Consider the following 12,490-nt stretch of genomic DNA (forward strand, 5'->3'; position numbering starts at 1 on the left):
TACTTAAAGCCATCTCGGACTTAGTCGATTTTTCATAAATTCATATAAATTCATATGTTAGGATGCTGGGAGATGAATGGGATGCTGCATGGAGATAAATCTTGATCTCCTACATCTCTCATCTCAATACAGCATCCTTACTTAAAGCCATCTCGGACTTAGTCGATTTTTCATAAATTCATAGAAATTCATATGTTAGGATGCTGCGAGATGAATGGGATGCTGCATGGAGATGAATCTTGATCTCCTACATCTCCCATCTTAATACAGCATCCCTACTTAAAGGCATCTCGGACTTAGTCGATTTTTTATAAATTCTAAGAAATTCATATGTAAGGATGCTGGGAGATCAATAGGATGCTGCATGGAGATGAATCTTGATCTTCTCCATCTCCCATCTCAATACAGCATCCCTACTTAAAGGCATCTGATGGGTCATATGGTATTTTACGAAAAATCGGCTAAGTCCCAAAATGGGGATGTCAGAACTACACTCAAATGTTACCACACCAAGCAAGGCAAACTTATATGAAGCAAAGGACCCTGATGGGTCATATGGTATTTTACGAAAAATCGGCTAAGTCCCAAAATGGGGATGTCAGAACTACACTCAAATGTTACCACACCAAGCAAGGCAAACTTATATGAAGCAAAGGACCCTGATGGGTCATATGGTATTTTACGAAAAATCGGCTAAGTCCCAAAATGGGGATGTCAGAACTACACTCAAATGTTACCACACCAAGCAAGGCAAACTTATATGAAGCAAAGGACCCTGATGGGTCATATGGTATTGATTGAAAAATCGGCTAAGTCCCAAAATGGGGATGTCAGAACTACACTCAAATGTTACCACACCAAGCAAGGCAAACTTATATGAAGGCAAGGACCCTGATGGGTCATATGGTATTTTACGAAAAATCGGCTAAGTCCCAAAATGGGGATGTCAGAACTACACTCAAATGTTACCACACCAAGCAAGGCAAACTTATATGAAGCAAAGGACCCTGATGGGTCATATGGTATTGATCGAAAAATCGGCTAAGTCCCAAAATGGGGATGTCAGAACTACACTCAAATGTTACCACACCAAGCAAGGCAAACTTATATGAAGGCAAGGACCCTGATGGGTCATATGGTATTTTACGAAAAATCGGCTAAGTCCCAAAATGGGGATGTCAGAACTACACTCAAATGTTACCACACCAAGCAAGGCAAACTACCTAGGTGAACCCTAGCAAGAAACACGGACCAAGTCAGATGGCCTTAGTCAAGAGTGCAAGTGACCTAGGCAAAGTTGTATGACGGTGAGGACCCTGAAAAATCTGGTTAGTGTAGTTTAGACAGGGGAGGTTTCTGGGTCGGCTGAACCTCCTTATTTTGGGTTTTGACCTCCTCAAGAAGCTACACCTAGGCAAACTGCCTAGGGTGAAAGTGCGAAGACCAATCGAATAGTAAGACAAGTTTTGACCGATCGCCCTAGGCAAGCTTGTATGAAGAAAGGGACCCTATGGGTCATATGGAAATACATGAAAAATCGGCTAAGTCCCAAAATTGGGATGTCTGAACTACACTAAAAAGTTACCACATCAAGCAAGGCAAAGTACCTAGGTGAACCCTAGCAAGAAACACGGACCAAGTCAGATGACCTAAGTCAAGAGAACAAGTGACCTAGGCAAAGTTGTATGACGGTGAGGACCCTGAAAAATCTGGTTAGTGTAGTTTAGACAGGGGAGGTTTTTGGGTCGGCTGAACCTCCTTATTTTGGGTTTTGACCTCCTCAAGAAGCTACACCTAGGCAAACTGCCTAGGGTGAAAGTGCGAAGACCAATCGAATAGTAAGACAAGTTTTGACCGATCGCCCTAGGCAAGCTTGTATGAAGAAAGGGACCCTATGGGTCATATGGAAATACATGAAAAATCGGCTAAGTCCCAAAATTGGGATGTCTGAACTACACTAAAAAGTTACCACATCAAGCAAGGCAAAGTACCTAGGTGAACCCTAGGAAGAAACACGGACCAAGTCAGATGGCCTAAGTCAAGAGTACAAGTGACCTAGGCAAAGTTGTATGGCGCTGAGGACCCTGAAAAATCGGGTTAGTGTAGTTCAGACAGGGGAGGTTTCTGGGTCGGCTGAACCTCCTTATTTCGGGTTTTGGCCTCCTCAAGAAGACAGACCTAGGCAAACTGCCTAGGGTGAAAGTGCGAAGACCAATCGAATAGTAAGACAAGTTTTGACCGATCGCCCTAGGCAAGCTTGTATGAAGAAAGGGACCCTATGGGTCATATGGAAATACATGAAAAATCGGCTAAGTCCCAAAATTGGGATGTCTGAACTACACTAAAAAGTTACCACATCAAGCAAGGCAAAGTACCTAGGTGAACCCTAGGAAGAAACACGGACCAAGTCAGATGGCCTAAGTCAAGAGTACAAGTGACCTAGGCAAAGTTGTATGGCGCTGAGGACCCTGAAAAATCGGGTTAGTGTAGTTCAGACAGGGGAGGTTTCTGGGTCGGCTGAACCTCCTTATTTCGGGTTTTGGCCTCCTCAAGAAGACAGACCTAGGCAAAGTGCCTAGGGTGAAAGTGCGAAGACCAATCGAATAGTAAGACAAGTTTTGACCGATCGCCCTAGGCAAGCTTGTATGAAGAAAGGGACCCTATGGGTCATATGGAAATATACGAAAAATCGGCTAAGTCCCGAAATTGGGATGTCTGAACTACACTAAAAAGTTACCACATCAAGCAAGGCAAAGTACCTAGGTGAACCCTAGGAAGAAACACGGACCAAGTCAGATGGCCTAAGTCAAGAGTACAAGTGACCTAGGCAAAGTTGTATGGCGCTAAGGACCATGAAAAATCGGGTTAGTGTAGTTAAGACAGGGGAGGTTTCAGGGTCGGCTGGACCTCCTTATTTCGGGTTTTGGCCTCCTCAAGAAGACAGACCTAGGCGAACTGCCTAGGGTGAAAGTGCGAAGACCAATCGAATAGTAAGACAAGTTTTGACCGATCGCCCTAGGCAAGCTTGTATGAAGAAAGGGACCCTATGGGTCATATGGAAATACATGACAAATCGGCTAAGTCCCAAAATAAGGATGTCTGAACTACACTAAAAAGTTACCACATCAAGCAAGGCAAAGTACCTAGGTGAACCCTAGGAAGAAACACGGACCAAGTCGGATGGCCTAAGTCAAGAGTACAAGTGACCTAGGCAAAGTTGTATGGCGCTGAGGACCCTGAAAAATCGGGTTAGTGTAGTTCAGACAGGGGAGGTTTCAGGGTCGGCCGAACCTCCTTATTTCGGGTTTTGGCCTCCTCAAGAAGACAGACCTAGGCGAACTGCCTAGGGTGAAAGTGCGAAGACCAATCGAATAGTAAGACAAGTTTTGACCGATCGCCCTAGGCAAGCTTGTATGAAGAAAGGGACCCTATGGGTCATATGGAAATATACGAAAAATCGTCTAAGTCCCAAAATTGGGATGTCAGAACTACACTATAAAGTTACCACATCAAGCAAGGCAAAGTACCTAGGTGAACCCTAGGAAGAAACACGGACCAAGTCGGATGGCCTAAGTCAAGAGTACAAGTGACCTAGGCAAAGTTGTATGGCGCTGAGGACCCTGAAAAATCGGGTTAGTGTAGTTCAGACAGGGGAGGTTTCAGGGTCGGCCGAACCTCCTTATTTCGGGTTTTGGCCTCCTCAAGAAGACAGACCTAGGCGAACTGCCTAGGGTGAAAGTGCGAAGACCAATCGAATAGTAAGACAAGTTTTGACCGATCGCCCTAGGCAAGCTTGTATGAAGAAAGGGACCCTATGGGTCATATGGAAATATACGAAAAATCGTCTAAGTCCCAAAATTGGGATGTCAGAACTACACTATAAAGTTACCACATTAGCAAGGCAGACTTGTATGAAGAACGGGACCCTGGTGAAAGTAGCAAATATCCCAAACCGAACATGAATATTATACACACAAGAGTACGAACATAAAGGAACACGGACCAAGCGTACCGAGAGAATCGGTACTATAGAACCCTCGTGGTTCTACACAAAGACTTTATGTTAGGGGTTCAAGCCCCATAGTACTCAAACGGTGACAGTAGCAAATATCCCAAAACGAACGTGAATCTTATTCACAAGAGTACGAACATAAAGGAACACGGACCAAGCGTACCGAGAGAATCGGTACTATAGAGCCCTCGTGGTTCTACACAAAGACTTTATGTTCGGGGTTCACACCCCAAATCGAACGTGGAATTTACTTTCTGATGGTCATGCGGTCGTCCAAAGGGGTCTAGTATCCTGGGATGACAAGCATCACGGGCAAAGCTCGTATCAAAACAGTCGAAGAGGCCCGCGAAAGCTTGCTTTCCATGGCTATGCGATGCACAAATTGAGTTTACTCACCGTAGTATAAAACGAACGAACCGAACCTATCCGAGTAGGGATAATGGGCGCAGTAACATACTTCTGTGACCCAGCGAGAGTTGAACGAGGTGACATGAACTGTCAGTGGCTTATATCAGATGGGATACATACATGAGATTGCTTTCAAATCTACACTCGAAAACCTAACCAAGTAAAAGCGAACGTGGGGAGGATTCGAAACCGGTAACGAAATCTTAAGCTGGAAAGAGTCATCACTATGGATACATATTATGCGAAACCAATCAAGTGCTCAGTACTGATCCAAAACCGAAGAGCACTAGTGAACACCTTAATCTCACCCTAGTTCACATCCAAGTGATCGACCACGTGTGTGAAGCAAAGACCAATCGAATTCCTGAATGAACCGAACACTATGAACAAATGGCCAAAAACGTTATAACTATCCAAACATACTACTATCTAGCGAAAGTCATCACGATGGAACCATACCATGATCTTTAACCTATAGCGCTCACCATATTCCTACCCAGAGTGCAAGTGAACAGATTGCCCACCCGTACCCAGTTCACAACCACGTGATCGACTAACATACCGAGGTTACCACAAGTCAAAGTTATACGTTTACAAGCGCAAGACCAATCGAAAACCCCGAAAGCAATCTCGACCCAAAATGTATTATCCGTGAGTGTAGTCGAGTCTCGTACTCGTCATCTGTAATCGTCGGATAGAATATCCAGTACACGGTTGTCTTTCCAAATGAAATCTACATACAGAACTCGCTCTTGGCAAATGGGTGGCAATGGCGCAATCAGGAGCGAGTTCCCGTCCGGGTGCCAAGTGATTGGCAAATGTCTGGGGGAAAGCAACCATATGTTGATTTGTCTGTTAGTGTACTGGGTGTTTGAGGTATGTAGTATCCACGCTTGGTTGGGTGTGTCAGAGGACCATGGATGCGTTCACAACCCCAATTGGGGTACATCGGGAATGATTTTGTGGAACCGATGTGCCCGGCACACACTAAGTTTTGTTGCAAGTTAATAGTGTGCCATGTCCGGGGGGGTTGTGATTAAACTCTGGTGAATTGCGTACTGTGGTGATTGGGGTATGAAAGCCCCGCAGTTGCAATGATCGGACGCGCCTAGCGTGTCCTTTAGTTGATGGTAGGGAAATGAAGGCCCTTGTCAGCTCACCTAAGTATTCATGGAAGTTTGGCATAAGGTCGCTGTGGTAGGGGTATGAAGGCCCCGTCAGCGCATGCACAATCGGGCGCACGTGCGCTTAGCGGAGTCGAATGCCGCTCAAGTGCCTGTCCGGTGCATCGGGTGTGTGTGATACGAGGGCAATGAGGTTCGCACGGGGGCTCGCCTCCCGTGTGCTACCGGACTTGACAACATATAGAACGTGGTGTTTGCTCCTCCGGGTGCAATGGGACAATGAACATTCGAACGCAAAGTCGGAATTCTGGTTGATCCTACCAGTAATATACGCTCGTCTCAAAGGTTAAGCCATGCATGTCTAAGTACAAACAGATTTAATGTGAAACCGCATAAGGCTCAGTATAACAGCTATAATTTACGAGATCATCAACCTAGTTACTTGGATAACTGTGGAAAATCTAGAGCTAATACATGCAACATGCCAGGACCCTCGCGGGAACTGGTGCACTTATTAGTCAAACCAATCGCGGGTTCTCCGTGTCATTGAGTTGAAGTCTGGATAATGATGCTGATCGTATGGTCTCGCACCGACGACAGATCTCGCAAATATCTGCCCTATCAACTATGGATGGTAGTATAGAGGACTACCATGGTTGCAACGGGTAACGGGGAATCAGGGTTCGATTCCGGAGAGGGAGCCTGAGAAATGGCTACCACATCCAAGGAAGGCAGCAGGCGCGTAAATTACCCAATCCCGGGACGGGGAGGTAGTGACGAGAAATAACAATATGAAACTCTTTAATGATGTTTCATAATTGGAATGAGTAGAGCATAAATCCTTCTACGAGGATCAAGTGGAGGGCAAGTCTGGTGCCAGCAGCCGCGGTAATTCCAGCTCCACTAGCGTATATTAAAATTGTTGCGGTTAAAACGTTCGAAGTTGATACTTGTCCAACACAGTCCGGCTCCGCCGACCCGGTCAACCCGTGGTCGGTGGGCCAAGTCGGAATCTGGTTGCGACTCAATGGTGTGGTAGGGCACCAAGTCTGTGTCATGGTGTGCCCTTCAACGGGTGCAAGTGTAACATAGAGCTCGACCGCTCACGTTTACCTTGAACAAATTAGAGTGCTTAAAGCAGGGTGCCCAAACGCCCTAGAATAATCTTGCATGGAATAATGGAATACGACCTTGGTCTAATCTTTCATTGGTTTGTACTCAGACCGGAGGTAATGATTAACAGAAGTAGTTGGGGACACTAGTATTACGGCGCGAGAGGTGAAATTCGTAGACCGTCGTAAGACTAACTAAAGCGAAGGCATTTGTCAAGGATGCTTTCTTTAATCAAGAACGAAAGTTAGAGGATCGAAGGCGATTAGATACCGCCCTAGTTCTAACCGTAAACGATGCCAACTAGCAATTGGGAGACGCTACAACCAGGTGCTCTCAGTAGCTTCCGGGAAACCAAAGTCAGGTTCCGGGGGAAGTATGGTTGCAAAGTTGAAACTTAAAGGAATTGACGGAAGGGCACCACAATGAAATGGAGCTTGCGGTTCAATTTGACTCAACACGGGAAAACTTACCAGGTCCGAACTTATGGAGGTGAGACAGATTAATAGCTCTTTCTCAAATTTAAGGGTAGTGGTGCATGGCCGTTCTTAGTTCGTGGATTGATTTGTCTGGTTAATTCCGATAACGAACGTGACTCACATATGCTAACTAGAACGCAGTCAGCGTTAATGCGTCGATGCCGATTGGAACGGGTTAGGACCTTTCGGTGGAGTATGACCTGACACCTTCGCTGTTCGTGTGCGCAAGTGCACTTACGGTACGCTGCTTAGCAGGACAATTTGTGTTTAGCAAAATGAGATCGAGCGATAACAGGTCCGTGATGCCCTTAGATGTTCTGGGCTACACGCGTGCTACAATGTGGGTAGCAGCGTGTCTCCTATTCCGAGAGGAACGGGAAATCACTCAAATACTCACTTAGTAGGGATTATGGATTGCAATGGTCCATATGAACTCGGAACTTCTAGTAAGTGCTGGTCATCAGCCAGCGTTGAATACGTCCCTGCCCTTTGTACACACCGCCCGTCGCTACTACCGATGGATTATTTAGTGAGGTCTTTGGAGATGATCGTTCGCTGGATCCTCGTGAACCGCGTCTGCTTTATCGAAGTTGACCGAACTTGATGATTTAGAGGAAGTAAAAGTCGTAACAAGGTTTCCGTAGGTGAACCTGCGGAAGGATCATTAGTGGCCAAGTGATCCTTCCAGAAGTCCGAACCTGCGGGTTGAGACTTCGGCACAAGTTGCCATATGATAATTGACGAAACACTATAGAAGTCCGAACCTGCGGGTTGAGACTTCGGCACAAGTTGCCATATGAACATTGACGAAACACTATGAAGTCCGAACCTGCGGGTTGAGACTTAGGCACAAGTTGCCATATGAACATTGACGAAACACTATGAAGTCCGAACCTGCGGGTTGAGACTTAGGCACAAGTTGCCTTATATATAACTTCGAACAAATACACAAGTCCGAACCTGCGGGTTGAGACCTAGGCACAAGTTGCCTTATACATGACTTCGAACAAATACACAAGTCCGAACCTGCGGGTTGAGACTTAGGCACAAGTTGCCATATGAAAGTTGACGAAACACTAACAAGTCCGAACCTGCGGGTTGAGACTTAGGCACAAGTTGCCTTATACATACATTGGCCAAATAAACAGAAGTCCGAACCTGCGGGTTGAGACTTAGGCACAAGTTGCCATATTATATTCGATCAAACACTAAGTAGTCCGAACCTGCGGGTTGAGACTCAAGACCGTAACAAGATGTCACTATACAAGTCCGAACCTAAGGGTTGAGACTTAATGCGATCTAGATACCAAGTTGACATCCAATACCTGTTGAGCAAAACCAAAGATTCCCTGTTCTCGAATGATTACACTATATAACAGGGAATCATGAAGAAATCAAGCAAGCGTGAAACAAAGTCATCACTTGGGCATGCTCGATAGCCAACCACATGACCTTAACCTAAGAGAGCATGCAAACCACATGTTACCTATAAACGATTAACCCGCCCTAGTTCAATCGTTCACCAAGTGATGACTTCAGTATGGCTAAGAGAAAAACTTTTAAATGGGAAAAACTCTAAGTCCGAACCTCCGGGTTGAGACTTCCGCGTCGGAGGTGGGCGCACCTCCTATCCGAAAGATGATGAATCAGGGGTGTTCGGTCAGCAATGGTCGGATGCCCCGTCGTAGTCCAACTATGACAATCAAAGTCAAGACCTCCGGGTTGAGACTTTCCGCGAGTACAAGCATAAAGGAACACGGACCAAGCCGTACCGAGAGAATCGGTACTAGAGCCCTCGTGGTTCTACATTGAGAGAGCCCTCGTGGTTCTCATTAGGGGCTTTATGCAAGTCGTACTCAATACTGTGGTGTGAAGTATAAAGTATAGTCTTCGCCTGGTCCACGCTGCTTCGGCGGTCCTGGGTAAGATAGTTCATTCTAGCTTGCCCTATAGTGGAATGAGGACACTTAATGCTTCGTCTTTTAGCGGCGGCTAGACTCCTCCTCACGGGGAACGAGTTGACGCACACAGCGGCGGCTTACGCACTATGGCAATCATGGATGCCTGAAGATTCCGTGAAGTTCTCCCCTGGTCCACGCTGCCTCGGCAGTCCTGGGTAAAATGGAATATTTCCAGCTTGCCCTATAGTGGAAGAGGACTATCCAACAATACAAAGTCAAGACCTCCGGGTTGAGACTTTCCGCGTCGGTGGTGTCGCGCACCGCCTATCCGAAAGATGGTGTAACAGGGGTGTTCGATCAGCAATGGTCGGATGCCCCGTCATAGTCCAACTATGACAACCAAAGTCAAGACCTCCGGGTTGAGACTTTCCGCGTCCGGAGGTACGCGTACCGCCTACCCGAAAGATGGTGTGCTTCTGGGGTATTCGATGAGTCGGATACCCCGTCGTAGTCCAACTATGACAATCAAAGTCAAGACCTCCGGGTTGAGACTTCCGCGTCCGGAGGTACGCGTACCGCCTACCCGAAAGATGGTGTGCTTCTGGGGTATTCGATGAGTCGGATACCCCGTCGTAGTCCAACTATGACAATACAAAGTCAAGACCTCCGGGTTGAGACTTCCGCGTCGGAGGTGCGCGCACCGCCTACCCGAAAGATGATGAATCAGGGGTGTTCGATCAGCAATGGTCGGATGCCCCGTCGTAGTCCAACTATGACAATCAAAGTCAAGACCTCCGGGTTGAGACTTCCGCGTCCGGAGGTACGCGTACCGCCTACCCGAAAGATGGTGAATCAGGGGTGTTCGATCAGCAATGGTCGGATGCCCCGTCGTAGTCCAACTATGACAATCAAAGTCAAGACCTCCGGGTTGAGACTTCCGCGTCCGGAGGTACGCGTACCGCCTACCCGAAAGATGGTGAATCAGGGGTGTTCGATCAGCAATGGTCGGATGCCCCGTCGTAGTCCAACTATGACAATCAAAGTCAAGACCTCCGGGTTGAGACTTTCTGCGAGTACATGCATAAAGGAACACGGACCAAGCCGTACCGAGAGAATCGGTACTAGAGCCCTCGTGGTTCTACATTGAGAGAGCCCTCGTGGTTCTCATTAGGGGCTTTATGCAAGTCGTACTCAATACTGTGGTGTGAAGTATAAAGTATAGAGTCCTCCACTGGTCCACGCTGCTCCGGCGGTCCTGGGTAAGATAGTTCATTCTAGCTTGCCCTATGTGGAAGAGGACTCAATACCCTACCTGTTGAGCTTGAAACAAAGTCATCACTTGGGCATGCTCATATTGCCATACAATATTCCATTATCTACTAATGAGCATGCAGCTATATGATTATAACCTGTAAACGATTACCCCGCCGTAGTTCAGCGCTTCAACCAAGTGATGACTTCAGTATGGCTAGTGTGTGAAGTATAAAGTATAGTCCTCCCCTGGTCCACACTGCTTCGGCGGTCCTGGGTAAGATAGTTAGTTCTAGCTTGCCCTATGTGGAAGAGGACACCATACTTAATACTGTGGTGTAATGAACAAAGTATAGTCCTCCACTGGTCCACGCTGCTTTGCAGTCCTGGGTAAGATAGTTAGTTCTAGCTTGCCCTATGTGGAAGAGGGCATACAAGACAAAGTATAGTTCTCCCCTGGTCCACGCTGCTCCGGCGGTCCTGGGTAAGATAGTTAATTCTAGCTTGCCCTATGTGGAAGAGGACTCAATACCCTACCTGTTGAGCTTGAAACAAAGTCATCACTTGGGCATGCTCTATAGCCAATCACATGACATTAACCTAAGAGAGCATGCAGCGTATTATCCCAATGCAAAGTAAACGATAGACTCGCCCTAGTTCAGTGCTTCAACCAAGTGATGACTTCAATTTGGCTAGTGTGTGAAGTATAAAGTATAGTCCTCCCCTGGTCCACACTGCTTCGGCGGTCCTGGGTAAGATAGTTAATTCTAGCTTGCCCTATGTGGAAGAGGACACCATACTTAATACTGTGGTGTAATGAACAAAGTATAGTCCTCCACTGGTCCACGCTGCTCCGGCGGTCCTGGGTAAGATAGTTCATTCTAGCTTGCCCTATGTGGAAGAGGGCATACAAGACAAAGTATAGTTCTCCCCTGGTCCACGCTGCTTCGGCGGTCCTGGGTAAGATAGTTAATTCTAGCTTGCCCTATGTGGAAGAGAGCATACATGAACCAAGAACGAAGGTTATGATCGAGGAATGATTCGACAACTAACCGATGGTATGAAATGTGAAGAATTCAAGCAAGCACACAATCAAGTCATCACTTGGGCATGCTCGATAGCCAACCCTATGACATTAACCTAGTAGAGCATGCGAAAACCAATATATATGTAAACGATGCCCCTCCCTAGTTCAGCGCTTCAACCAAGTGATGACTTCAGAATGGCTAAATCAAATCGGTTCAAAACATACCATCGGTACCCTATTGAAACACACAAGTCGATATCAAACCTCATGATTGTGTAGTCCTCCACTGGTCCACACTGCTCCGGCGGTCCTGGGTAAGATAGTTCATTCTAGCTTGCCCTATGTGGAAGAGGGCACATTACTCAATACTGTGGTGTTATGAACAAAGTATAGTCCTCCACTGGTCCACGCTGCTTCGGCGGTCCTGGGTAAGATAGTTAGTTCTAGCTTGCCCTATGTGGAAGAGGGCATACAAGACAAAGTATAGTTCTCCCCTGGTCCACGCTGCTTCGGCGGTCCTGGGTAAGATAGTTAATTCTAGCTTGCCCTATGTGGAAGAGAGCATACATGAACCAAGAACGAAGGTTATGATCGAGGAATGATTCGACAACTAACCGATGGTATGAAATGTGAAGAATTCAAGCAAGCACACAATCAAGTCATCACTTGGGCATGCTCGATAGCCAACCTCATGACATTAACCTAGTAGAGCATGCGAAAACCAATATATATGTAAACGATGCCTCCCTAGTTCAGCGCTTCAACCAAGTGATGACTTCAGAATGGCTAAATCAAATCGGTTCAAACCATACCATCGGTATCCTATTGAAACACACAAGTCGATATCAAACCTCATGATTGTGTAGTCCTCCACTGGTCCACGCCGCTTCGGCCGTCCTGGGTAAAATGGAACATTCCAGCTTGCCCTATGTGGAGGAGGGCACATTACTCAATACTGTGGTGTGAAGTATAAAGTTCAGTTCTCCCCTGGTCCACGCTGCTTCGGCGGTCCTGGGTAAGATAGTTCATTCTAGCTTGCCCTATGTGGAAGAGGACACTTCATACTTCGTCTCTAAGCGGCGGCTTGACTCCTCCCTACGGGGAACGGGTTTACGCGCACAGCGGCGGCTTACGCACTATGGCAGTCATGGATGCCTTACGTTTCTATGAAAAGTGTG

Source organism: Anopheles ziemanni (genome assembly GCF_943734765.1).
Source record: "Anopheles ziemanni chromosome X unlocalized genomic scaffold, idAnoZiCoDA_A2_x.2 X_unloc_34, whole genome shotgun sequence".
NCBI lineage: Eukaryota > Metazoa > Arthropoda > Insecta > Diptera > Culicidae > Anopheles > Anopheles ziemanni.